General features: G+C 50.7%; 1 protein-coding gene and 1 long non-coding RNA gene across 4 annotated transcripts in view; both read left to right on the top strand.

Moving 5' to 3' along the window:
* Positions 1-27,172, top strand: part of RARB (retinoic acid receptor beta) — a 451,744-nt gene that overhangs the window by 367,525 nt on the left and 57,047 nt on the right. The gene's annotated exons all lie outside the window — the stretch shown is intronic.
* On the top strand, positions 21,328-27,121 carry LOC123328106. The gene is made up of 2 exons (XR_006542879.2): positions 21,328-25,601; positions 26,552-27,121. It is a non-coding gene; the product is annotated as an uncharacterized LOC123328106 (long non-coding RNA).

The raw sequence follows: 27,172 nt of genomic DNA on the forward strand, positions 1-27,172 counted from the left end.
TTTCTTGGCTAGAAATTGGCTTTGAAAGCAGTTCTAGAAGGAGAGAGAGAAATTTGTTGTAAGCAGAGTTGGCACCAAAGTTGGAATGGGTAGCGTTCCAGGATGATGGCTCTTGGTCTGAACGGTCTTATGTTTTAGGTATGTATAATAGAGGATGAGATGGCTGGTTGGCATCACTGACTCAACAACGTGAGTCCAGGAGTTGGTGATGGACAGGGAGGCCTGGCGTGCTGCGATTCATGGGGTCGCAAAGAGTCGGACATGACTGAGCGACTGAACTGAAGTGAACTGAATGATCATTTTATTTATTTATTTTGGGGCACGCTGGGTCTTCTTTGCTACGTGGGCTTTTCTATAGCTGCGGGGAGTGGGGCCACGCTAGAGTTGCGGTGCGTGGGCTTCTCGTTGCGATGGCCCCTCTTGTTGCCGAGCACCAGCTCTGGAGCACAGGCCGAATAGTTGTGACGCACGGGCCTGAGTTGCTCCGCAGCAGGTGGGATCCTCCCAGGCCAGGGCTCGAACCCGTGTCTCCTGCATTGGCAGGCTGATTCTTAACCATTGAGCCACCAGGGAAGCCCCATCCATCCGTGTTATATTAAACCCCATACATTATAAAGAATGAAACGCTTTACCATTTATTTCAACTCATGATGAACGTATCACCCTTCCTTCACCTTTTATCAACTGCCAAAGAGGAACTTAAAGCAAATACACATCAATAAACCAGCATGGTGTCCTGGACCATTTTACAGCTGGACTCAAGGCAGAGGAACACCACTGTCTCTATTTTTCTCCTCCGGTAACATGAAGACTTCTGTGTCGCTGTTTTTGTATCTTGTAACATGAAGAGTGACTGAACTGAACATGAAGATACTCATTCCTGACCTTTCTGTGAACAAAGTGGCGGGAGTGCAAAAAAGCTGTGCAAGTGGCTTAACAGATCACAACGCTGGAGAAACAGGAAATATATATAATTGTGGGCAGTGTTGCGAGCCCGAGGCTGCAGAAGAACCTTTGTCTGGGACTCTCCCCATCAGACCAGGCCAGGGCGTTACTGTTCTCCAGGATCACAGCTCCCAGGACACCCCCCGACCCACACAGTTCAGAGCCCACCTCCCGTGGAGAAATGCCCTGCATGCATATTTCCATCCCAGTGGAACTTCCCTGACCTACTTATTAACAGCTTGCAGACTTCGCTCCTCTGAAAGATAACTACCATCTTTCTTAGCCTTTCCTCCTGGAATCTAATTCTACCAAATGAGGAGTGCACCAAACCTCCCCTCCCCTCCCCTCCCCCAGGTAAACTTATCACAGAGCTTTCTGCCTCCGGGGCGGGTCTGTATTATTCGCTGCTGGAAGGAGCTGATGGCCGCTTCTCCGTTATTCCTGGTGCCTCTGACGGCTTCTAGGACGTCTAGGGATAAAACAAGAAATGAGACCCACAGGGGCTTTGGCCCTGCTGGACGGTGATTCGTGAACAAGTGCGGAAGAGGGCCTGCGGTCTGCATCCTCTGGGCTCCCTAGAGGAGTAGTGTAGCCGTCTGTTCACACACCCGGAATCCCAACGGTGAGACCTGGGGGCTGGCCGTGCCAGGGGGTGACCTGCACAACTGACGTGCCCTCTCTGGGTGTCACACGTCTGCCACACACGGGTGTGGCAGTGGCGATGGGTAGCGAGACATCACAGGATCTGTGACAGGAGACTTGTCGCAACGTCCTTTTCATTAGCATCAGTGAGACCCCCGTCATTGAAGGTCACGTTTGCTTCCAGGACACAATTACAGGGAAGCCGAATTCGGACTGCGCTCTGCTCCTGATAGAGCGGACAGAAAATAGTTGCGAAAGTGGTTTGGGAATGTAATGCCGTGTCGGGATGGACTTTTCTCTCTGCTTGTGCTTCATCTGTTACTTTTGGCAGGGGATGCTCTGAACATTCCTATCATGGCATGCTCGAAACATGTCTTATCATGGGAGAGGTGAGACACCCAGACAGAAAGGGGGTTAATGGCCTTGTCCGAAACAAATGTACAGAAAACTCCAAGCAGACATGGCCGAGGGGAGGAGCTGTCTGCTTGGCGCGGAAGGCGAGCGAAGTGAGGTTGTAATGACGCACTCTTCCGTCTCTAGGCGCCTGGAGTGTGTAGATGTAAAAATCCACGAGAAGACTTGTGTGCGCTCTGCCCCTAGGCCGACGACCCCAGGCTGTAGGTGGCAGGAGAGAAATCAGCATTTGGGGAGCACAGGGTTCCCGGCAGATCATCGCTGTGATACACCCGTCCCCGCACCCCGAGTCCCAAGCTCCGCCCACTCTTCACTGACGTGCCATCCTCACATGTAAAGGGCTCTTCCCTTCGCAGTCAGCTTGTCTTTATAACCCAGGAGCACAGGGCGGTCCCCAGGGAGAGGCGGCAGGTTGCGTCCCTGTCTGATCCTGCAGAGTGATGCAGGTTGGCCCCATCACTTGGCAGAGGGAAGAGAGGAGGAGAAGGTGTCAGGGAAGTGTGGGCGCTTTGGGGGATGGAGCAGAGGTGGAGAGGCCTGGGAAGCTCTGGCCCAGAATCAACCACAACGCCCCATCTGGAAGCTCAGCCCTGGGGCATAGGAGGTCTGTGGTCCTCCCAGAGCTCCTGCCCCCTGCATCTGCATCCCAAGGGGCCCTGTCCTGCCCCCGGGGGCCACGCATGTAGTGGACTCAGATGTGTCGACTCTTATGGGGTACGGCCCTGAATTCTTGGCTCAGCCTCTGTAGAGCAGAGGGACCCAGGCTGGCTGTCCTCCAAGTCCCCATTCAGGGCATGGCGGTGGCAGTGGATGGCGAGACATCGCAGGATCTGAGGCAGAAGACTTGGCACAACATCCCTTTCATTAGCGCCAGTGAGACCCTGTCATTGAAAATCATATTTGCTTTTAATTCTGAAAGCGGGTGTGAGGGCTGATGGTCCATTCAAACAGGGAAGTAACAGGGAAGCTATTTTCTTATTTCCAGAAAGTTCAGTAAGGGATCCATGAACATGTGATCAGAATTCTGTTCAGATGTTCTACATGTTCATGGTGGTGTCTGGAAAGTTCTCGTGTTCACCAGATCTCATCTCTAAGACAAGAAAATGTTTCAGTTGCTGACAGCTTTCCCAGCATGTAACACACAGGTACTGATAACGGTTTCTGGTAGGTTCTGCAGACCTGTCAGAGTGTTGCCTCTCTCATAGGAGAAGTTGAGGGGATGTCTGCCTCAGGACACGGTTTCCGCCCTTGTTTCTACTGGATTTCTGACCTCCTGCCGAATAAGTCGAGTCCCTCTACGTAAGAAGACTTTTTTTCCAGATACAGAGTGGGGCGATCACTGTGTCTGTGGGGTGTTAGGTAAGTTTTTTGTAAAGTGAATGACCCCTTTATAACGTGAGCAGTCCCCTTCAGGTAGTTGGGTCTTGTCATGTGAAACAGTAAGGGAGAGACCAAAAGCGCCTGTTTAAAGACTGAGGAATTGAAGATTCCTGGAACTGAAATGACTTGTCCAATGTCGGTGGCTAATCAGGGTTGTGTCAGAAATGGCACTCAGGCATCCTGGTTCCGAGCGGAGGGCCCTTGTTTCCTTAGAGAGCATTCTCACCAGCTGAGCTGAACAAACGACAGATTAGGAGCTTCTAGAAGTCAGGGTCTATCCCAACATATTGTCCAGTTCCCTCAAAACACGCTTAACAAGCGCTTTTTGAAAAGGATGAAAAAATAGCTTACCTATCACTTCCCTGTTTGAATGGAGCGTCAGCCCTCAGGCACGCTTTCAGAATTAAAAGGGGGAAGAACAACCATCAAACTTCTGCAGCGATTTTTGTAAACTCTTCTTCTCTTCCACGGGACCTGTTGGTGACATTGCCTAATGTTTAAAATGAGCCATTTGTAGCGAGAGAAGTTAGCGGGGAAATCTCTCGATCTCTCGTTCCCATTCCCGTATAAAGTACAGTTTGAAAACTGCCTCTTAAAAAGTTCTAGCAGTCCGTCCTATGGGCAACGCCTAAGGCTGATGCCCATTTAATTTTCTGTGGGGTTCCGCTGCTGTGCCCTCAATACAGAAGAGGTTGCTCATTGAAGCTAGGAGGGAAAGTGTTTAGAGAGTCGAGGGAAGTCTTTTGAGGCATCTGAGCAGCATCTTGCCGTCACAGCTAAGCCGGCCGCTGCCTTTCCCACCACGCTCTGTGCAGCTGACCCGCACGTGGCTTTCAGAGGTGTGTGAGCCAGGGTACTTGCCTGATGGTGCTCCTGGAGCCAGCTGCATGGCCAAGGCAGGGTGACCTACTTCCGTTACCACAGCACCCAGCATCAACGCTCATTTTACACGAGCTCCTTGAAAAAGCAGATTGCACAGAAGGTAAAGTGCATTAGTAGTTTTTAAGATCTCTTTAGTCGAGGTGTTGGCCAGGAAAAGATCAAAGGATAATTAGAACCTTGTTCCCGTAGGAATTAGGGTTAGATCTGAAACAGGCCAGCGGGCCTGCAGTTTCCACCGTTGTCTTCATCTTGGTTGGAATAAAGAGGAGGTTCCTAAGGAATGCAGTGCAAGTCTTTTTCATCTCATAAAAGTAAGGATTAAAACCTGCTAACAAACACCTTCAAAAGAAGGCTTTTTTTCCCCTCTTGGTCTCTTTCTCCATTTTGGAAAGACTTGCTTTTATGACTCTGGGAATACAATCAGAAATGATATGTGATGTGGAAGGTTTTTTTTTTTTTTTTTTAATTTTCAGTTTATATCACAACTTCCTAAAGTGTTCTGACAAACCTATTCAAAATTTTGCACACATACATGCAGCGCTAAATGGATGGGGAAATAAAGGGGGAAAAATAGTACTTAGAGATCTTTCTATCCTGATAATAAAATTCGCAGGATGCCGAGTTCTCCTGTTCATCTGGGAGCAAAACACCCAATGTCCACTTGAAGGCAAAAGCAAGATCAGCAAAATTGAAGTCTGGCTTCATCTTGAGGTGAGAGGCAGAGCACGGAAGGGGTGGAGAGCTGGCACTGGAGAGAGAGGAGGGTGCAGATTGGAGCACTAGTGAGCCAGGCTGCCCTGTCCCCTGTCCTCAGTAGCAAGCTCCTTGAGGGCGGAAATTTTACCCTCACTGATTTCATAGACCCCTCAGTAAGTGCAGTTTCTGATTCATGCCTTCAGGAGGTCACTCATGAAGTAAGTGAAGCTTCATGGAAATAGTCACGTATTTCCCGAGTGTTTACCATCTGGTCTGTTACACTGTTCCTCATTCATTTATTTGGCTGTGCTGGGTCTTTGTTGCTGTGCACAGGCTCACTCTCGTTGTGGCAAGCAGGGGCCACTGCTGGTTATGGTGCGTGGGCTTCTCAGCGTGGCGGCCACTCTCCCTGCGCAGCTCGGGTCCTAGGGCAGGGGCTTCTCGGCGTGGCGGCCGCTCTCCCTGCAGAGCTCGGGTCCTAGGGCATGGGCTTCTCCATGTGGTGGCCACTCTCCCTGCAGAGCTCGGGTCCTAGGGCATGGGCTTCTCCGCATGACAGCCACTGTCCCTGCAGAGCTCAGGTCCTAGGGCGTGGGCTTCTCCGTGTGGCGGCCGCTCTCCCTGCAGAGCTCGGGTCCTAGGGTGTGGGCTTCTCCGTGTGGCGGCCGCTCTCCCTGCAGAACTCGGGTCCTAGGGCGTGGGCTTCTCAGCATGGCGGCCGCTCTCCCTGCAGAACTCGGGTCCTAGGGTGTGGGCTTCTCCGTGTGGCGGCCGCTCTCCCTGCAGAACTCGGGTCCTAGGGCGTGGGCTTCTCTGCATGGCGGCCGCTCTCCCTGCAGAGCTCGGGTCCTAGGGTGTGGGCTTCTCAGCGTGGCGGCCGCTCTCCCTGCGGAGCTCAGGTCCTAGGGCAGGGCCTCAGTAGTTGAAGCACGTGGGCTCAGTCATTGTGGCTCGTGGCCTCCAGAGCACAGGCCCAGCAGTGGTGGTGTGCAGGTTCAGTTGCCCTGCTGCACGTGGGATCATCTCGGATCAGGGATCGAACCTGCATCCCCTGTGTCGACAGGTAGACTCTTATCCACCATACCGCCACGGAAGTCCTACCATTTGGTCTTCCAACAACAGATACTTACTGCCTGCCTGCTATCTGCCAGATGCTGTTTCAGGCGCCAAGTGCCACCCTGAAGATGGTCCCCAACACCATGGAGCATTATTTGGGGTGGGGGAGAGGGCAGACAGACCTTAATTGATGAGCAGGTCCGCTGTTTAGGACTGTGTTGTGTGACACGGATGTCTGTTGAGCACTTGAAATATAAACACACAAAGCAGAGCGTTGTAGGGCTGGTGGGGCCTCTTTGATAAAGGAGGTCTGGAAACATCCTTCTGGCAAGAGAACATCTGGGCAGGGATGTGAGGGAAGTAAAGGGTGAGGCAGGGAGGGGTCAGGGCGAGACGGTTCTGGGCAGGGGAACCGCAGGTGCCAAACTCTGTGCTGCGTGCTGAGAGTTGAGTGGTGGACGAAACGGACACAGTCCTGGTCTGTGTACTTTGAGCTTTCCGTCTACAGGTCAGGTGGACTTTAAACTAGGTGGCAAAAACTACATGCGTAGTTGAAAATCAAACTGTGATAGAAGATAAATGGGAGAAGGGACTTGTGAGGGATTGCGAATCAGTTGATGAGAAAACACCGCAGTGAGAAGTGTGATGTCTGAGAAGGAGGTGACCTCGCATATGGCAGGTGGTGTGGGGGGTGGTGGGGTGCAGGCCACGGGAGCAGCATGGGGGAACGTCTCTAGGCTGGGATACGTCTGTCCACTGGGGGGGGGCCCTGATGACCTCTGGGGCTGTGCATAGTCATTAAGGGGAGAAGCGGTCCAGCACGTCATCAGAGAGGAAGCCGGAGACAGACTGACAGGCTCTTGCAGTGCCCCCGAAGGAGTGTGGTTTTGTTCTCTGTGCTCTGAGCTCCCACTGTTACATGATCAACATTAAATGGCGTGATCACATTTCCAGTTTTAAAGTACGGACTGCTTGGCCTACTGTGGGGGAAGTGGGTGGAGGAGTGAGTTAGGAATGAACATGGGGAGTTAGGAATGAACAGGAGTGAGAGGCTGATTTGGAATGGGATGGTGGCAGTGGAGACAGCAGGGCAAAATAAGGAGAAGGGCTTGGGTTTCGATCAGTAAAGTGCGTACAGAGCCAACCTGGCAGCACATACGAGGCAGTGGGGGTGCTGGAGGGACTCAGGGTGCGCGGCTGTGTGTGGGGTGGAAGGAGGTGGGCTGGACAGATGGGTGGATGGACAGATGGGCAGATAGGTAGGTACACGGGTGCATGGAAGGATGGTCTGGGCTGGATGGTTGGCAGCTGGTTCTCTGGTCTTCAGTACAGTTCTGGTAGACCAGTCTTGGCGTTTAACAGGATGATAACTGAGATGATTCCTAGAAGCGCTCTCCTTCCTCGGGTGGGTCCCCAGTCTCCTGTGATCCCTCACTTGTGCTGTAGTGATGGAGCACTGCTGTGAAGGAATCACATCATTTACCGGTGATCTTAGCAGAAAACCCTGTTGTGGATAAGCAGACAACTGGTGGTGGTCTGTGTGTGTGGTTCCCCAGAGGCAGGGTGTGGAGGCTCGCCTGGGCCGGGCCCTGTGCTGATGTTCTCAGATGCGCTGTGCTCACTCAGTCGTGTCTCTTCACGGCCCTGTGGACTGTAGCCCACCAGGCTCCTCTGCCTGTGGAATTCTCCAGGCAAGAAGACTGGGTGGGGTGCCGTTTCCTCCTCCAGGGGATCTTCCCCACCCAGGGATTGAACCCACGTCTCTTGCACCTCCTGCGTTGGCAAGCAGATTCTTCACTTCTAGCGCGACCTGAGAAGCAATGTTCTCATAGGCTATTTCAGTTCGTCCTGAGGAGTGACCTGTGAGGCTGACACTGCTCAGCCCCTCGTACAGACAGATGGGGGACCTAAAGCTTAGAGAAGGCAGGTCACTTACTTGAGGTCACTGCAGGTCAGTGGAGCAGGAGTGATTTCCTCCCAGACGCAGATGTGCAGTTAAGAACGTCCAGAGCCTGTTCTAACCAGCCAGCACCCCCCAAACCCGGGCCTCTGTGGCCGCAGTTCTGCACCTCAGCCCTAAACACTGACTGTGCGAGCGTCAGCCCTGAGTGAGGCAAAGGCTCTGGAGAGTCCCCGGGAGGCACCTGCCCATGCACACCCAGTGGCAGGCCCTTGTCTGTGACTTGATTTCCTCCCCGGAAGACCTGCTGGGAAGACTTAGATTGACAAGCCTTGAAAATGGCCGTGAAACATGACTGTGTATTACAGGTGAACCACCTCCCTTTAGGATGGAGGTCAAGGAAGCTGGGCTTCGAAGTTGGTCATCTGTGGGCTCAACCCCAGCTCCAGGCGATCAATGGACTGGAGTTTCCCCAAGTACATATCGGGGCTCAGGCAAGCTCCGTAGTGTGTTGAGAGCGGTTAGGCTGTACAGGAAGCATTTAGTCCAGCACCTGTGAAGCACAGGTAAGTGGAACAAAGGACAGTGCTTAACTGTTGCTGACCAGGGTTCTGGGCCTTCCCCGATCAATTGAAATTGATCAGAGGCCAGGCGAGAAATTCAGACAAGGCTTTACTGGGACCGCTGCTGCAGCAGGAAGGAGTGAAAACAAGCAAGAGGTTCCCTTGCTCACTTGTTCCCTGAGAGGGCGAGCTGGTTCCTTATAGAAGATGAGGCTATGGGCGGATCCAGGGGTCCGGCTGGGGGTGTCTTAGGGTCTGCTGGCCCCTTCGGTGGTGCTGAGTGCAGGGGACAGGCGCAGTCCCCTGCTTTTGCTCCCGACTCTTCAGAAGTGGCAGCTGGGGTTTTGATCTTTCTGTATCTTGTCCAGAATCTGCCCCGACTGCTCATTCACAGTTATTTTTGATAGATTCCTGGTGCTTTGTCGCTGGAGATGACATTTGTCCAGGTGCCAGCTCTGCAGCAAAGGGTCCCAGCCTGTCTCTTGAGACCCTTATGTCCCAAGGCAAGGGGTGCTTTTTTGAGGGTAACTAGATGTTCTTGGCATTCCATGAACAAACCAAAATGTGATGGTTGATTGCTCCTTGAGTGAGTCAAAGATAACGCAAGGTCATTAGCTTTGCCTCCACAGAACTAAAGAGAAAAAGCAAACAGCTTGCTCTGTGAGCCTCAGAAGGAAAGCCTGGCCCCCGATTTCTCGCGGTCGTTTCCTTCCCTCCATCTTCCCGGCTCGAAGCCGACGGGTGCTCCCTGTCGGGGCTGCCCCTGCAAGGTCTGCGGGTGCAGGGCCTACGGGCTGACCCAGAAGCCTCAGGAGGGTACTTGCCAAACGCTGATGTCTGACTCGCTGGTCCTCCCTGGGGAGCTGGCACCAGGAGGAAAGGAAGTGAAGAGGCTGATCATGGGGACGAAGGAAGAGGGACGGGCTGGAGCCACACAGGGAGGTCCTGGCGGAGGAGGAGCCTGGCGGAGGAGGAGCCTGGCGGAGGAGGAGCCTGGCGGAGGAGGAGCCTGGCGGAGGAGGAGCCTGGCGGAGGAGGAGCCTGGCGGAGGAGGAGCCTGGCGGACAAGGATCTCAGGGAGCCGGTCAGACCGCTCTGCCCCAGTGCATTGCCATCCAGGGTCGGGCCCAGAGTCAGCCAGGTGGATGGCCTGTGCGGCAGGCCCCTTCCAGCCTGTGTTTGTCTGGAGAGGGAGCAGGGGAGTGGAGGGCTGGCCCCTGCCCTGTGGTCGCACGCCGGCCACCCTGGTCCATCACAGAGACCTATCTCCCCTCCCTCCTTCAGGAGAGCCCTCCACCCCTGGGCCTTCTTCTCCCCTCTGCAGGGGAGGCAGGGGTCTTTCCACACGGAATAACCTGGCCTGACCCTTCCCTAAGGAGCAGGCCACCCTTCTTCTTGGAGTGAAGGCCCGCCTCGCTAGGAATGATCTGATCCCTCACGGCGCAGTTTTCTGTCCTTTTTATGTTCTTTCCTTCTCCTCATATCTTCTCTTGGTCATCGTGGTCTTTCTGAAGCCAAAAAAAAGTCAATCATGACTCTTCTGCTGAACATGGTTGTACAGGACAATGCGATGTGGGGTAATTGGAATATTATTCACAGCTGATTGGAGAGTGATTGACTGTAAACACATTTAAAAGTGAATTTAGCAATATTTGGTTAAATGGCAGACAGCATACTTAGAGCAACAATTACCCCTTTCTCTCTGTGATTATAAATACCTAGTGTGTGTGTGTGTGTATAGAGAGAAAAAATACACACACATACATATATATAGTTTTCTACTACAAAAATGTATACAAGAGTATTCTTAAAAACAGTATTCAAAATAGCAAAATGGGGGGATCATTTAAGAAGTTGGGATTAACATACGCACACTGCACATACTGAAAGTGAACATCGCTCATTCGTGTCCGACTCTTTGCGACCCCACAGACTATACAGTCCATGGAATTCTCCAGGCCAGAATACTGGAGTGGGTATCCTTTCCCTTCTCCAGGGCATCTTCCCAACCCAGGGATTGAACCTAGGCCTCCCACATTGCAGATGGATTCTTTACCATCTGAGCCACCAGGGAAGTCCAAGAATACTGGAGTGGGTAGCCTATCCCTTCTCCAGCGGAACTTCCCAACCCAGGAATCAAACTGGAGTCTCCTGCATCACAGGCAGATTCTTTACCACCTGAGCAACAGGGAAGCCACCCTGCACACACTACTATATATAAAATAGATAAACAACGAGGTCCTGCTATATAGGCCGGGGAACTCGCCTCAATATCTTATAATACCCTACAAGGACAGACAAGCTGAAGAAATGCATTTATATATAATAGCTAGATCATTTTGCAGTATATCTGGAACTAACATGATATTATAAGTCAGTTGTTCTTCAATCAAAAAGTAATAGCAAAATGCTGCAAAGAATTCAAATTTCAGCAGCAGTAGAATGCAGAAATTCAAACCCTGAAGTCCTCCACGAGGATGAAATTGTTTAGCTGAGAACATGGATGCCTCTCAGGTTCTATCCCCCCTTACCAAAAATATGAGTGTTTCCATTTTTATACATTTCAAAACATTCAAGACAAACCACCTTTTCTATATGGGTGGAAACATAGTAACGTTAGCAAGGAAATCAAGAAAAATGATAAACATGAAATTTAGAGGAGTGTTATTTCTGAAGGATGAGGAGGTGGGGAGGGGCACCCCGGAGGCTCCCAGATGGACAAGATGTCCTTGAACTTAAAAGTACATGATGGAAACTTGTGGGAGGGGGCGTAACTTCTATATCATGATCTTGAAGGTGTTTATATGACTGAAAGTTTGTCAAAGCTCATAGAACTATATACAGCGAAAGGGTGAAATCTGTAGTATGTAAATTATAGCTCAACTGTAAAAGTGCTTGTTAGAGAAGAGTGTGTATATGTGTGTGTGTATATATATATATATATATCAGATCAGATCAGATCAGTCGCTCAGTCGTGTCCGACTCTTTGCAACCCCATGAATCGCAGCACGCCAGGCCTCCCTGTCTATCACCAACTCCTGGAGTTCACTCAGACTCATGTCCATCGAGTCAGTGGTGCCATCCAGCTATCTCATCCTCTGTTGTCCCCTTCTCCTCCTGCCCCCAATCCCTCCCAGCATCACAGTCTTTTCCAATGAGTCAACTCTTCGCATGAGGTGGCCAAAGTACTGGAGTTTCAGCTTTAGCATCATTCCTTCCAAAGAAATCCCAGGGCTGATCTCCTTCAGAATGGACTGGTTGGATCTCCTTGCAGTCTAAGGGACTCTCAAGAGTCTTCTCCAATACCACAGTTCAAAGGCATCAATTCTTTGGCGCTCAGCCTTCTTCACAGTCCAACTCTCACATCCATACATGACCACAGGAAAAACCATAGCCTTGACTAGCCGGACCTTTATTGGCAAAGTAATGTCTCTGCTTTTGAATATGCTGTCTAGGTTGGTCATAACTTTCCTTCCAAGGAGTAAGTGTGTTTTAATTTCCTGGCTGCAGTCACCATCTGCAGTGATTTTGGAGCCCAGAAAAATAAAGTCTGACACTGTTTCCACTGTTTCCCCATCTATTTCCCATAAAGTGATGGGACCGGATGCCATGATCTAGCCAGCTTTTTCACTCTCCACTTTCACTTTCATCAAGAGGCTTTTTAGTTCCTCTTCACTTTCTGCCATAATATATATAGTAAGCCCCCACATACGAACCTTCGAGCTGCCAGCTTTCAAAGCTGAGAAGCTGCGTTCGCACGTCCAGTCACATAGGATGGTTCCGTGTCTGGCGCGCGTCGTCACTGAGAGCACCCTCTGCGAGTGGCTGTGCTTCTGTGTGCCCCACAGTGATGTACAGAGCACGGCGGTGCAGTGTCTCTATTTCAAGCTCAGGATGCCTGGAGCAAGCGTACACCAGCCACGGTGTAGCCGGTACAGTGTAGCCGATTGTTAGTTGCATACCGAGGCTGACTTTGGTGGACTTACAGAAAAATTGGACTTAGGAACACACTCTTGTGTTTGCATGTAGGGGACTTGCTGTGGTAGGCATACAGGTGTGTTATTAATCTGTGATTTCTTTATCCTTTATATGTAATTGTTTTATTTTTTTAGTTATTCCATCTACTGAAAAAAAAGTGTTTTTAAAACCCCTCAGTGGTTTGCCATTCTCCTTCATAAGAGCTCAACTGGGCTTCCAGGTGGCTCAAGGCGTGCAGTGCAGGAGACACAGGAGACCTGGGTTTGATCCTCAGGTCGGGAAGATCCCCTGGAGGAGGCCATGGCAACCCACTCCAGTGTTCTTGCCTGGAGAATCCCGTGGACAGAGGAGCCTGGTGGGCTGCCGTCCCTGGGCTCGCAGAGTCGGCCCGCACGGATCACGCAGGCACTGCTACAAGACTCAGACTGTCGGTGTGGATGGCAGTGCCCTCGGGCCCTGCCCCGCCCACCTCTCCCGTCCTCGGCCCTGGTCCCCACTCCCGTCCTCTTCCTCCCACGTTGGCCTTGCAGAATCGTGGGCATCTGTGGCCATCTCTGGCTCCCCCTGAACTGAAAGTTGCCTAAGTTCCAACACGTGGTCTGGCACCTAAAGAAGTTCCGCAAAGATTGGGGTGAGTTTGTTGAGATGCGGGCATCCTCTCTGGTTCCGTGGGAGGAAGAGGAAGGGGGAGACGTGGACGGGGGTGGAAGGCCCCTCAGTAAGGTCCCTGATGTCTGGAGGGGGTCTTGCTGGGCTGCGGTCAGGGCGTGCCTCTTCTGCAGGTGTGGGGGGAGTGCCTTTCCTGGTCTCTCCCAGCCCCTGAGGCTGCCTGCACCCCAACTCCTAGCCCTTGTCCGTCTTCAAAGCCAGCAGGCCGGGCCATGTCTTTCTCACGTCGTCCCCGTGGTCCTGGCTCTTCTGCCCTGTCTCCTTCCTTCTAAGGGCCCTGGGGCTCACAGCGGTGCCCCCGGACCACCCAGGCTAGCCTTGGGGTTCAAATGTCCGCTGACGTGCAGCCTTGATTCCCCACCCCGCCCCGACTCACATAACTTAACATCTTCACACATTCTGGGGATTGGCTTGGAGACATTTAGGGGAGATGAGGTCAGGGGCATTCTTCTTCCTACGGCCAACTTAAAAAAAAAAAAAAAGCACAAGGTGAGAGGTGTGAGTTCAGTTTTGTTTGGGGCCCAAATGAGGCCTGCAGCCCAGGAGACAGCGTTTCAGATGGCTCTGAGAAGCTGCTCCAAAGAGGCGGGGCACCCGTGGGAAGGGGAGGGGAGGTCAGGGTGCGTGTGATTTTGGTGAAGGGGGAGGGTGTGCAGTGGATCGCGTGTTTTTGCAGATTTTTGGTAGTCGCAGGAGCCGCTGTGACCATGAAGGCTGCCAGTGCTTTTGTAGATGTGAAGGGATACGAGAACGGGCTCATCAAGTCTTCACCTGAAAAGACCTAACCCTCTGAAGACCTATTCTGCCATTCCCCCGACACCCCAGCGCATTTCTGATGTCCACCCTAAATTCCTTTCAGGGGTGTCCAAGGTCAGCAACTGCAGCAGCTAACGATTTAATCCTCGCAGAGGTAGGTGGCAGGTGCCCACGGCAAGAGACAGCTTGTCCCTGACGCCGCCACGCGCGGCAAAGAACGGATGGGTGAAAGTTGAGTGACAGCAAGTGCTCCCTCCCGGAATCGGGATCTCACCAGACTTTTGTTCGAGTTTTAGTTTGTGCAGAGATCCTGACGTGCGTCTCTTGAGGGGCAGGCCTTGATTTGAGAGCTTATAGGTTTTCTGTTTGGTTTTCTTAGATAATCCCTGGAAACACTGGTGGGAAGTGGAGGGAGGTGGGGAAGAAGGAAACAGCATCGAGTGTGTCTTCAGGGCCGCGGGATCCAGGCTGGGGGCTGTGGTTGGAAACCTGAGCCTCAGAGGCCGCCCCTAACAAGGTGGGGTTGTGGTCGAGGGCTGCCCCCAGGGAACTTAACTCCCGGGAGCTGTGTACACAGGCACTCCAGGCCCAGGGAAGGCTGACAAGCAGAGACCCAAGTGTTGGTGGCTGGAACTCTGGTTGGAATGCACTGGAGAAGTCAAGACCTAGGGGATATGTGTGAGATATACATGGGGGACCAACAGTTGCCTGCTCCGTCTCCCATTGGAATCTGGAAACCTGAACGCCGTGACATCATGGTCCTGAGTCGCTGCACAGAGCCCTTTAAGTTCAGGAACTTTCCACCGTGTTTTCTGGAGGATTTTACAGAGAAACCCCAAGGCTCCTTGTAGGAAAGTCCCCCATCTATCCCTAATTCAACCAGAGGCACTCAGTTGTCTGTTTTCTATTTTTATAGACTTTTATAAGAAAAGGAAAAGATACAGACACTTTAAAAACAGAAAGCCACTTTCTTAACCCATGGATTATAAAAACTGCATGCAAGGAATCTTTTCTGCCAGGTCGCAATTCGGGAAAGCAGAGATGAGCTCGGTGTCATTTGGCCCAGGGTCTTGCCGAAGGGACCAAAGCAAAAATCTGGATTTAGTTCTGTTGGTAATAATCTTCCCATCCAGAAATATGTGAAAAGCTATGTTGTTCAAGATCTTTAGGCTTAAATTCAACACAGACTGGGAGGTAGGAGTGGGGAAGGGGAGATTTTGAGCTGTTTAGGTTTAATGAAATGTTTAAGGCTGAAATAATGGTTCTATATAGCTTTTTGACATAATTTATTCTATTTTGTGTCAATTTGCCTGGAGAGTATAATGTCATACAGAGGAGAGAGCAGCAAAGGGCTCTTACCGAATCGTGGATTGTAATTTACATCCAGAAAGTCTACATATTCCATAATTATGGTGTGCTATGAATTAGTAGAGTAATAGTGAATATCTCCGAACCCCTTATTATGGCTTCTCACTTGAAATATGTTTTCAATATACATTTATTCAGCAGTGCTTAAACATGGCAAGTCATAAACACATGCTTTTTAAATCATGTGGCTACATTTTCTTCCTGGTTAAATGTGAGATCAGATGTCGTTAACAGCAGAGGCGGGGAGGTGGGGTGAGTAATGAGGAGAGAGGTGCTGTTTAAAAACAAATAGTATTTTTTATTTTAAAAGAAGCGTCTTCTATTTATGATACTGTTTCCCTAAAGCGAAAGAGGCAGGAGTGCTTAGAGGCTCTTGGTGGTAGCTCTGGTGACAATGTATTTTATGTTTGTAGCACTTTGCCTCCCAAGAGCAACGTATGTTTGAAAACGGCCATATATTATGTGAATACACTTGACCAACTGATTTGGTTAGTAGATGCTGCTGGGCTAAGATCCAGGAAGAAGAGCTAAAGATCCAGCTCTCAGATAATTAAGAACATGGTCCAAATGGCTGGAGCCCGAAGAGGCTTCCCATAACTGTCTCCAGAGTGAGAATTTACCTTCATTCCTGGTGGCAAGTGGCCAAGGCACTGAGCCACAAAAGATGAGGGAATTCCTCCCGGGGAATGTGATTAAGTATTTTGCAAAGAGAGGCTTTACTCTCCAGGACATTTAGAGTTCACTTTCAAGGCCAGCGTCTCCATGTCTAGCCCTGGGCCCGCCAGAGGTCTATGCTTGCAATTCTGGCATGCTGACGCTAGGTGGCAGTCAGTACTGAGGTCATGGCGACTGCCTATCGTATAGGACCGGCGTTCCCACCAGTGCCGCTAACGAGTTGACCAGTGTTAGAGGATTCAAAGAGATTCTTTATGAAAGCATGCTGCTGCTGCTGCTAAGTCGCTTCAGTCGTGTCCAACTCTGTGCAACCCAATAGATGGCAGCCCACCAGGCTCCCCCGTCCCTGGGATTCTCCAGGCAAGAACACTGGAGTGGGTTGCCATTTCCTTCTCCAATGCACGAAAGTGAAAAGTGAAAGTGAAGTCGCTCAGTCGTGTCTGACTCTTAGCGACCCCATGGACTGCAGCCCACCAGGCTCCTCTGTCCATGGGATTTTCCAGGCAAGAGTGCTGGAGTGGGGTGCCATTGCCTTCTCCGTATGAAAGCATCAGATCAGATCAGTTGTTCAGTCGTGTCCGACTCTTTGCAACCCCATGAATCGCAGCACGCCAGGCCTCCCTGTCTATCACCAACTCCCGGAGTTCACTGAGACTCATGTCCATCGAGTCAGTGATACCATCCAGCCATCTCATCCTCTGTTGTCCCCTTCTCCTCTTGCCACCAATCCCTCCCAGCATCAGAGTCTTTTCCAATGAGTCAACTCTTCACATGAGGTGCCCAAAGGACTGGAGTTTCAGCTTTGGCATCATTCCTTCCAAAGAAATCCCAGGGCTGATCTCCTTCAGAATGGACTGGTTGGATCTCCTTGCAGTCTAAGGGACTCTCAAGAGTCTTCTCCAACACCACAGTTCAAAAGCATCAATTCTTCAGTGCTCAGCTTTCTTCACAGTCCAACTCTCACATCCATACATGACCACAGGAAAAACCATAGCCTTGACTAGACGGACCTTTGTTGGCAAAGTAATGTTTCTGCTTTTGAATATGCTAACTAGGTTGGACATAACTTTCCTTCCAGGGAGTATGCGTCTTTTAATTTCATGGCCTCAGTCACCATCTGCAGTGATTTTGGAGCCCAGAAAAATAAAGTCTGACACTGTTTCCACTGTTTCCCCATCTAGTTCCCATGAAGTGATAGGACCAGATGCCATAATCTTCATTTTCTGAATGTTGAGCTTTAAGCCAACTTTTTCACTCTCCTCTTTCACTTTCATCAAGAGGCTTTTGAGTTCCTCTTCACTTTCTGCCATAAGGGTGGTGTCATCTGCATATCTGAGGTTATTGATATTTCTCCTGGCAGTCTTGATTCCAGCTTGTGTTTCTTCCAGTCCAGTGTTTCTCATGATGTACTCTGCATAGAAGTTAAATAAGCAGGGTGACAATATACAGCCTTGACGAACTCCTTTTCCTATTTGGAACCAGTCTGTTGTTCCATGTCCAGTTCTAACTGTTGCTTCCTGACCTGCATACAAATTTCTCAAGAGGCAGATCAAGTGGTCTGGTATTCCCATCTCTTTCAGAATTTTCCACAGTTTATTGTGATCCACACAGTCAAAGGCTTTGGCATAGTCAATAAAGCAGAAATAGATGTTTTTCTGGAACTCTCTTGCTTTTTCCATGATCCAGCGGATGTTGGCAATTTGATCTCTGGTTCCTCTGCCTTTTCTAAAGCATAACACTTGCTAAAAGTACCACCGAGGTTACCTCCACTTTTAAATCTAATGCACTGATTTTCAAGGTCATGTCAATGTACACTCACAAAAAGCTCTGTATATATTTATATTGAACATAATTGTAGTTTTATAGGGGGAACATTATTATGTTTATGTAAAAATAATATGCTCTAGACCACAACTCAACAAATGTATCAAGTTCTAGATATATAGTTGTTTTCAGTTCAGTCGCTCAGTTGTGTCTGATTCTTTGCGACCCTATGGACTGCAGCACGCCAGGCCTCCCTGTCCACCATCAACTCCTGGAGTTCACTCAAACTCATGTCCATTGAGTTGGTGATGCCATCCAGCCATCTCATCCTCTGTCATCCCCTTCTCCTCCTGGCTTCAATCTTTCCCAGCATCAGGGTCTTTTCCAGTGAGTCAGTTCTTCACATCAGGTGGCCAAAGTATTGGAGTTTCAGTTTCAGCATCAGTCCTTCCAATGAGCATTCAGGACTCACTTCCTTTAGGATGGACTGGTTGGATCTCCTTGCAGTCCAAGGGACTCTCAAGAGTCTTCTCCAACACCACAGTTCAAAAGCATCCATTCTTCGGTGCTCAGCTGTCTTCATAGTCCAACTCTCACATCCATACATGACCACTGGAAAAACCATAGCTTTGACTAGATGGACCTTTGTTGGCAAAGTAATGTCTCTGCTTTTTAATATGCGGTCTAGGTTGGTCATAACTTTTCTTCCAAGGAGCAAGCGTCTTTTAATTTCATGGCTGCAGTTACTAACCTTAAATAAGAAATCCCTCAAGGTTAAATAGTTACACTGGTATCAGGAAATAACAGAAAGAGTTTAATAGTACTAAAGTACCTCTGAAACATGAAGATAATGGACCAAACTCAATCCCTAATGTGCTGCCTGGCTTGAGGCTTGTGATTTCACAAAAGAGTAGAATACTTTTTTGTTTTACATCTTGTGCTTTTGATTTTCTGTAAGTAGAAGGACATGGAATGCAGGGCAGTGTTTGGATATGTTTTATTGGCGAGTCAGAAGAGGGGTGATTGCATTTTATATGCCAGCAAATAAAGCAAGTACTTCCTTTGCAAATGATATATCTAGGTTTCTACTTTGTTGGTTCAATTCTGCTCAATCATTGATAGAAATCATAAAATAATCTGCTAGAAGGAGCAAAAGGTAACCCGTCGGACTCTAGTAGACACTTCTAAATGAATAAGAAAACTATTGACAAAGTTTGAGTTAAAAGCAGAAACTAATTTGAAATTTATTAAGTTATGTAATTGAGAGCATGATTTAAAGAAATGCAAACTCCTGGGCAAAATGGAACGCCTTACTTCCTAGCACTTTACCTCTTCTGAATTGATCTTAAACCCTGGCTTCCTCTCTCCCGGTGCTGACATGGATGCACTGAGTCTTCAGTGCTCTTCTGGGGCTTCTCAGAATTCCTCCATGGAAGCAAAGTTAGGTCCTTCCTCGTGTCTCCCATTGATCCTAATTGAAAAAATGCTTTCACCATGTGCCGCTTGAAGAAACCCCCAGATTATGTTTCATTCATCTCAGCTCTAACTTCTTACAGTATTCATGATTCAGCGTACCCTTTCATAACCAGTCATCAGAAAGCTAGATTCAGTCCCTGTGAAGTGGAAAGCCAACTTCACTATCTGCTGGCCATGAAATCTGAGCATGTGCAAAATATGAGTAAAATAGTAACTTACCTTGAAGATTGAGAAGGTTGAGGGGGAACCTGCGTGCAGTGCTCTGGTTCTGGGTACGGGGTTCATCATAATTACACAACTCAAAACTGTTCGTCTTGATTGGCAGTGCTGTTATTTATACTGGGTCTTCAGTTATCTTTTCTGAATCCGATGAGGACTCAGGATTCTTAAACTTGGTTTTTTTTCTCTCTTCATTTTGAAATTGAACTATAGTTGGTCTATAGTGTTTCAGGTACAGCAAAGTGATTCACTTATATATGTATATACTTATATAGACTCATTTCATTGCAGGTTATTATAAGATATGGCAGATAGTTCCCTGTGTTATACAGCAGATCCATGTTGCAGGTCTAATTTATAAATAGTAGTGTAATGTGTATATTTTAATGCCAGATTTCCAATTTATCCCTCCCTACATTTCCTTTGGTAACCGTAAGCCTGTGTTCTGTTTCTGTGAGTCTGTTTCTGTTTGGTAAATAAGTTTATTTGTATCATTCTTTAGAATCCACGTATAAGCAGTATCACGTGGTATCTGTCTCCGTCTGACCTACTTCACTTAGTACGATACTCTGTAGGTCCCTCCAGGTTGCTGTGAATTACCGTATTTCATGCTTTTTAACAGCTGAGGAGTAGCCCGTTGCCGGTGTGCCACATCTTCACCGGCTCATCCGTCGTTGGGCGTTCAGGTAGCTCTCGCGCTCTGGCTGCTGTGAACACCGCGGTGCGTGTGTCTGTTCTTACTAGAGTTTTTGTCTTTCCTGGATACACGCCCAGGAGTGGGACTGCTGGATCTTTCGGTGACTCTAGTTTTTGTTTTTTAAGGGTCTTAAGCTTACTTAAGTGATTCGACCAACCTGAGTTTGAGCAAGCTCTGGGAGTTGGTGATGGACACGGAAGCCTGGGGTGCTGCAGTCCATGGGGTCACAGAGTCAGACACGACAGCATGACTGAACTGAGCTGAGCCTACTTTTATATTCAAACCAGAAGTAAGAGCAGAGAAGGTCCCTGCTTCACAGCTCCTGCAGAAACGCCACCCTCACCCTTCCACTCAGCATGGGGGTGTCAGCAACCCCCAGTGGCGGCTTTCCTGGGTCCACCTGGCTCACTGTTTGCTGAACACAGCGGCTTGGGTGATGACGTTTTCTTGCCAGAGGCCTTTTTTTTTTTTTTTTCTGTGCAGGGTTTTCTCTAGCTGCAGAGAACAGGGACTAGCTGTGGGGCATGGGCTTCTCACAGTGGTGGCTTCTCTTGTTGCAGAGCACGGGCTCTAGAGCACAGAGGCTTCGGTAGTTGTGGCCACAGGGGCTTTGTCACTCCACGGCTTGTGGGATCTTCCCAGACCAGGGATTGAACCTACGTCTCCTGCACTGGCAGGCGGATTCTTTACCACTGCGCGACCAGGGAAGCCCAGAGACCATATTTCTTTTCAAATAAATCATTACAGGGGAATTCCCTGGCAGTCCAGTGGTTAGGACTCTGCTGTCTCTGTGCCGAGGGCCCAGGTTCTATCCCTGGTCAGGGAACTAAAGCTCGACAAGCTGTGTGGCATGGCCAAAATATATTAAAAATAAATAAATGTAAACGAACACATTTACTGTGCTTCGATTTGTGTTTTATGTGTAGTCCTTCCGTGTTGGCTTTGGGATTAGCACCAAGAGATGGTTGTTTTAACTAAACGGACAGATGAACGCAGGGCCAGCTGGTGCGCGGAAACTTGGAGCAGTTCCTGCCTCTGCCCCAGGGCAGGGGCCGGGGGGCGGGCTTGTGCCCAGTTAGTCCTGCAGAGACCCCACTTCGGGAGGCCCCGCTGTCCCCCGGAAGCCTAAACCCCCCTTCGGGAGGCCCCGCTGCCCAAAACCCCCCTTCGGGAGGCCCCGCTGCCCCCCGGAAGCCTAAACCCCCCTTCGGGAGGCCCCGCTGCCCCCCGGAAGCCTAAACCCCCCTTCGGGAGGCCCCGCTGCCCCCCGGAAGCCTAAACCCCCCTTCGGGAGGCCCCGCTGCCCCCCGGAAGCCTAAACCCCCCTTCGGGAGGCCCCGCTGCCCCCCGGAAGCCTAAACCTCTTCTGTGTGCCGGCCAGGAGCGTGGAAGAAATGGCCGAGCATGGGCTTGGCTGTGGGCGGTTGGGGCGACAGAGGGGTCCCCCATCCGCTGAGGGCAGCGTGGTTGGACCTGGGGCCCGCAAGCTCCCGTGCATCCACGTCCCGGTTGTAAGGGGAGAGGGTAGGAGTTTTGCTCTCGCTGGGTTGCCGGGCAAGGAAACACACCGTATGTACAAGCGCTTCAAGCGTGGAGGGCACCGGGGAAGCCCGCCCAGGGTCACTTAAGGCAGGAGGCTCCTGGGAAGGGAGGTGGGGGCCCAGGGCCCCCGTCCAGCCTCCCCCCACCGCACACAAGCGTCCTTTCTTTCCTACCTGCTCATTCACCCGAGTGTTGGGGTGGGCGGAGATGCAGAGAAGCATCCCCTCTCCCTTCAGAGCATCCGTGGCTTTTCTGCAGGCCTGTGGCCGTGACTGTGGAGGCCGGGTCTCTGGCAGGACGCTCGCGTGCGCGTTCCCGGAATAAGGAATTCTGCAGTGTAAATGCCCGGGGCACTTACAGACCCAGCCTCGTCCACCCCAGAGCTCAGATGGGAGGTGACGCTGGTTCCTTCCAGCCACACAGCCGGCTGATTGCACAGCCCAGGGAAAAGACAGAGTGGAACTGAGACATTTACAGGACGAAAAAATGTTCCAAGTCAAGCCCTTCCGCACAAAGCAGGGTGCAAAGCTAAATAACATTTGAGATTTCAAAACAAAAACAGTCAAAGTTTGGTGGTTTTTTTTTAACCTCTGGGCTCTGGCCGGTGTGGGGAATTCAGCTTGATGCGTATGTGTAGTCATGTCCGACCCTTTGGAGACCCAAAGCACTGTCGCGCCCCAGGCTTCTCTGTCCATGGGAGTTTTCAGGCCAGAAGACTGAAGTGGGTGGCCGTTTCCTCCATTTCCAGGGGATCTTCCTGACCCAGGGATCAAACCCGCATCTCCTGCGTCCCCTGCATGGCAGGCGGATTCTTTACCCTCTGAACTGTCAGGCTTCCTCGCTTAGTGAAAAATAAAATGCAGATGAGTTGTTCTTCTGAGCAAATATGGCTGGGTGTTTCGGGAAGAAACGATGTCTCAGAAACTGATGGGTGCATGGAGGCGTGAGGCGGGTGTTTTGGGGGCTGCTGGGAGAGAAAGAGCATTACCATAAAACAAGAACTTTAGGAGCCCTAGAGAAAGAAAGTTGGGGAGTTTTCCAGTGACATGTTGAATTGAAAAAGAAAATAAACCCATGCTGTCCTGAACACGATGGCAGATCCAGTTTGGAGAAGTTGAGAAAGAGACTGCATTCCCAAACTCCCGGGAAAACTCCTCAAAGCCTTCCCCAAGGAGCCCCCAGAGGGAAGCGCTGACTCTGCAGCCTGCCGGGAGGGGCGGCCTGGACCGCAGTCAGGAAGAGACCCCAAATCCTCAGGGGCAGAGGGCGTTGAGTGTGTGGCTTGGCCCGGTGGAAAGGAGAGAGGCCTGTGAAAGAGCACTGCTGAAAGGAAGGAGCATCTGGAAGGCACCATCGAGTGCTTTACACGCACGCCAAGCTGAGTCCTGTGAGCGTGGGCTCGCATCAGTTATTCCAGCTGTGTGTGCTTCTTCCCCTGAGATCGCCTGCCCCTGCAGGTCAGGATTTGTCTTGCATTTGATGAGGCTCTGAGTGGGCTGGAACTGTGTGTGTGTGTGTGCGTGTACATGAGTGTGCAGAGCGACCAGAGTCTCTTGGTCAGAGTCTGCATCCCAGCACTGCACACGGACCGATTTGATGGTCATTTTGTTCCTTTATGTGGCAGGTGTATAATCCCGTATCACAGATGTAGACACTGAGGCTCTTTGGGGGCTGTTTGGCTGTAGCGCTCGTTCATTCATTCATTCATTCATGCTGCCAAAGCACAAAGATGTCCCTGAATGAGAGGGCCGTCGGGGGGTGTGTGTGTTTCTGAGCTCCTTTATCAAGAGGGCCTTTCCTGGACTTCCCTGATGGGGCAGTGGTTAAGATTCCGCCTCTCAATGCAGGGGACGTGAGTTTGATCCCTGATCCGGGAGGATCCCGGCCACGGGGCATCCACGCCCGTGCACCACAATACTGAGCCCGTGCTCCGGAGCAGGTAGCCTCGACTCCTGAAGCTTGAGCTCCTGGACAAAAAGAGAAGTCTCAGCAGGGAGAAACCTGCACACCGCAACCAAAGAGGAGTCCCCAGTCTCTGAAACCAGACAAAGCAACGACGGTCCAGCACAGCCCAAAACAAAAGTAATAAGTAAATAAAATCATTTTAAAGAAGAGGGCCTCTTCTATCAGCCCAGCCTCCAACAGTGATGGCATTGAACTTAGAGAGCCCTTCCTCAAAGCTGAGAACAGATCCCTTCCACTCACAAAGTGGGGATGACAGTTGTAAGCGGGATCAGGAGGAAACCTTTTGCCGTTCTTCGCACAGGACTTGCCCCCAGCCCTGGGTCTCCCACCCCTTCGCTCTCACAGGCGGCTCCCGAGATGGCGGCCCTCCGGTTTCATTTCTGCATGAAAGTCAGAGAATCTAGGTCAGTTTATCCAAGTAGAAAGTGTTATTTTATTGAGTTAACTCCCTGCAAACTGCTGCCTCAATGCTTTATAGAAACAAAGTCCCTTGTGTCTGGGCATGTTCTCAGGCAGTGTTCAGAGGCTTCTAGGTTATCACTTAGATTGAAAAGCAACAAGGAAAACCCTTTCTTTTTTTTTTTCCTAGAAAATGGTGGTTCCTGGTAATGTGGGTGTCTTTTTAACTGTTTTATCAGACACTCAATCTATCCAGGCTCTTTGATTGTGAAAGGATTTGAAGTGAGATTACAATGGCGCTGCATCAATGTCCAGGAAGACTGGCATGCCCCTGACCGAAGCCCAGACCCCCCTCGTGATTGCAGGGTTTCCTTGGTATTTCCATCAGCTGACCCAATAATGATCATTGAACCTAGACTGGTTATCAGAAGAGAAAGGGGTCTGTTCAGTTGCTAAACACCAGTATCTTCTCATCGAGGTTTCAGATGTCTCATCACTGTGATTTTTTTAATGTCTTCACGCCACAGTGATGCTGCTTTAGAATAATACTTTTCAATATTTTAGAGTAGAATTAAACAAAATGTGGCTCGTGGACCAGAGCCAGGCAATGAGCTGTTACCTGACGGGAATGATAGGCATGTACAGAAGTGAGGAACGGACCATGTAGCACAGGAAGCTACACTCAATGTCCTGATAAACTACAGGAAAGAGAAGGCGGAAACCAAGGCGTACGTATGTTAACTGCATCGCTTTGCTGTGCCGCGGAAATTGACGCAACGTTGTAAATCGACTCTCCTTCAATAAAATGTTTTTTGAAAAGGGAGGCACAGAATTGAGAAACTCTGAGCTGCGTGATACTGCTGTAACATCCAAGGGGTGTGTCATTTTCCTAGCGACTCATCTGACTTGTATTTCATACAGGTATTTGTCTATTGTGGGTTACAAGCGGGCAAATCAAACAAACGGCTGGTGTTTTCCTGCAGATAGGTCAGGAATAACTTGTTACAGCATCCATCACCCCATGTGGTACTCCTTCCAGTTTTGTGAGGGACACAGGATTGCCTTTTACAGATAAATACACCCAGGCTGGGAGAGAGGAAAGACAGCTGGCTGTCACCTGTGGGCTGTCTCCATCTAGCTTCACACCTGAAGCCAGCGGCTTTCTGAAATAACCCTCTGCTGCTAATCACGGACACAGCTGAGCCGGCCGAGCTGCAGATGCTCTCGCCTGAGGTTTCTCTGTATTTCTGGCTGTGCCGGTTCTTCTTTGCTGCCCGTCCACTGTCTCTAGTTGCGGAGAGCGGGGCTGCTCTCTAGTTGTGTGGCTCAGGCTTCTCGCTGCGGGGGCTTCTCTTGCTGTGGACCACGGGCTCTGGGGCGTGTGGGCTCAGGACCTGGGGTTCCTGGGCTCCAGAGCCGCAGGCTCAGTAGTTGTGATGCACGGGCTTACTTGCTCCGTGGCACGGGGGATCTTCCCCAACCAGGGATCTAACCCTTGTCCCCTGCACTGCAAGGCGGACTCCTAACCACTGGACAACCAGGGACGCCGTGCCTGAGAGACAGAGAGATCTCTGTGGACCGTCGACCCTGGTGACCTATGAACAGATAACCTTTGGTAACGTTTGAGTTCTCTCCATTCAGAAAATCATTTAGACCCTCAACAGACGGGCCATTTCCTATGTTTTCCAAAGCAATTGAAAGATTATAGCTGCACAGAAGCTCAAGGTTTGGCAGAGACTCTGGGGGCCGTGCCGCCCTTGGTGTTGACCTGCCCATGGGCAGCCCATCTTCCGTGGGAGGGCCGCCTCATGGCAGGTGGCATCATCTCGGAGGGGGATAGCAGGGATGGCTAGAAAGTCCTTCTTCACGCCAGGCCCACGGGTCTGCTGCTCACCTGTGGGCTTAGCTCTGCCTCCCCAGGGTACAGAGAATCCATCCCAGGATTTGGCTCCAGACTCTGTGCTGCTTCTGAATCTCCTTCCACACCCCATCCTCAGTCTCCCTGCCGTGCTGGTCCCCACCCCCATGTTCTGTTGAGTCAGTGTCCGTCCTGCAGTGGGTGAGTCCCCCCAAAACGACCCTGGCATTCCCTGCGTGGTCTGCCCAAGGTACAGGAAAATGACCACCTCTCTAAGACCACGCAGGGTAGTTCTCATCAGGCCATCTAAGACCATTACTGGGTTTGCAGTTGCATCTCTCCAGTGTCTGGGTCCCAGCTCCCCAGCCCACTCCTCAGGGTAAGGTCAGCCTATTAACAAAGCCCCGGCCAGCTGTGACTCCAGAACCGGCGTTTCTCGGCCAGCTCCCCAGGTGGGCAGCGTCCCCAGGCGTCTCCAGGTGGGCAGTGCATTGGTTTTAGCTGCCTCCCTTGTCCTCCTTCCCTTTCGGGGCTGTCGGTCAAGGAGGCCTCTCTGCTGTGACCTTCGTGACATCTGACAACCCCCAGCCTCTAACCACGTGGCCCCTGCATCCTTGAACCCCGCCAGACATCCTATGTGGGTAGTAGCCTCAGGGGGCCAGGCTGGAAGGGGAGTGGGAGGGAGTCATTACCACGATGTTTCACAGGTGATAATGAGTGAGTCTGATGTCTGTAATTAAGAGCAATAATAGAGAAGATTAAAGAGGGAAGAAGGCAGTCAGCCCGCCTAGTGGAAGCCACCTCCCTGGAGCCGCCTGGCTTACTCACGGCCCACTCGCTTTCGGACACCTCTCCCCCAGCCCCCCTGCAGACGGAAGCAAAACCACTTTGTTCAGGTTGATGAATGACCTGATTTAGAGGTCAGCAAGCTGCAGCCGGGTGGGCCAGACCCAGTGAGTCACCTGGACGTACAAATAAAGTTTTATTGGAACAGCCACATTCGTTCGTTTCTGCTGATGATCTGTGGCCATTTTCTGAAATCAACCACAGACATGGGTCGCCGTGACAGAGGCTGGGTGGCCCCTGAAGCGTGAAATACTTGCTCTTGGTTCTCCACAGAGATCGGCCTGCTGGCCTCTGTCCTGTGTCAACAGGTCCATGAATCTGGCCTCTGGTGGCCCCGAAGCCCTGCCCTGGCTCCTCCGCTCTCATGAACGTCCTTCGCAGCTGTGCCTTCTCTCACCCCTGTGGTGCAGCGAACCTCACTGTCCTCTCCACTGTCTCTGGCCACACTTCTTCCATCCACACTGACCTTGTTTCAATAGAAA

The sequence above is a fragment of the Bubalus bubalis genome, chromosome 1, assembly GCF_019923935.1.
Source record: "Bubalus bubalis isolate 160015118507 breed Murrah chromosome 1, NDDB_SH_1, whole genome shotgun sequence".
Taxonomy (NCBI): Eukaryota; Metazoa; Chordata; class Mammalia; order Artiodactyla; family Bovidae; genus Bubalus; species Bubalus bubalis.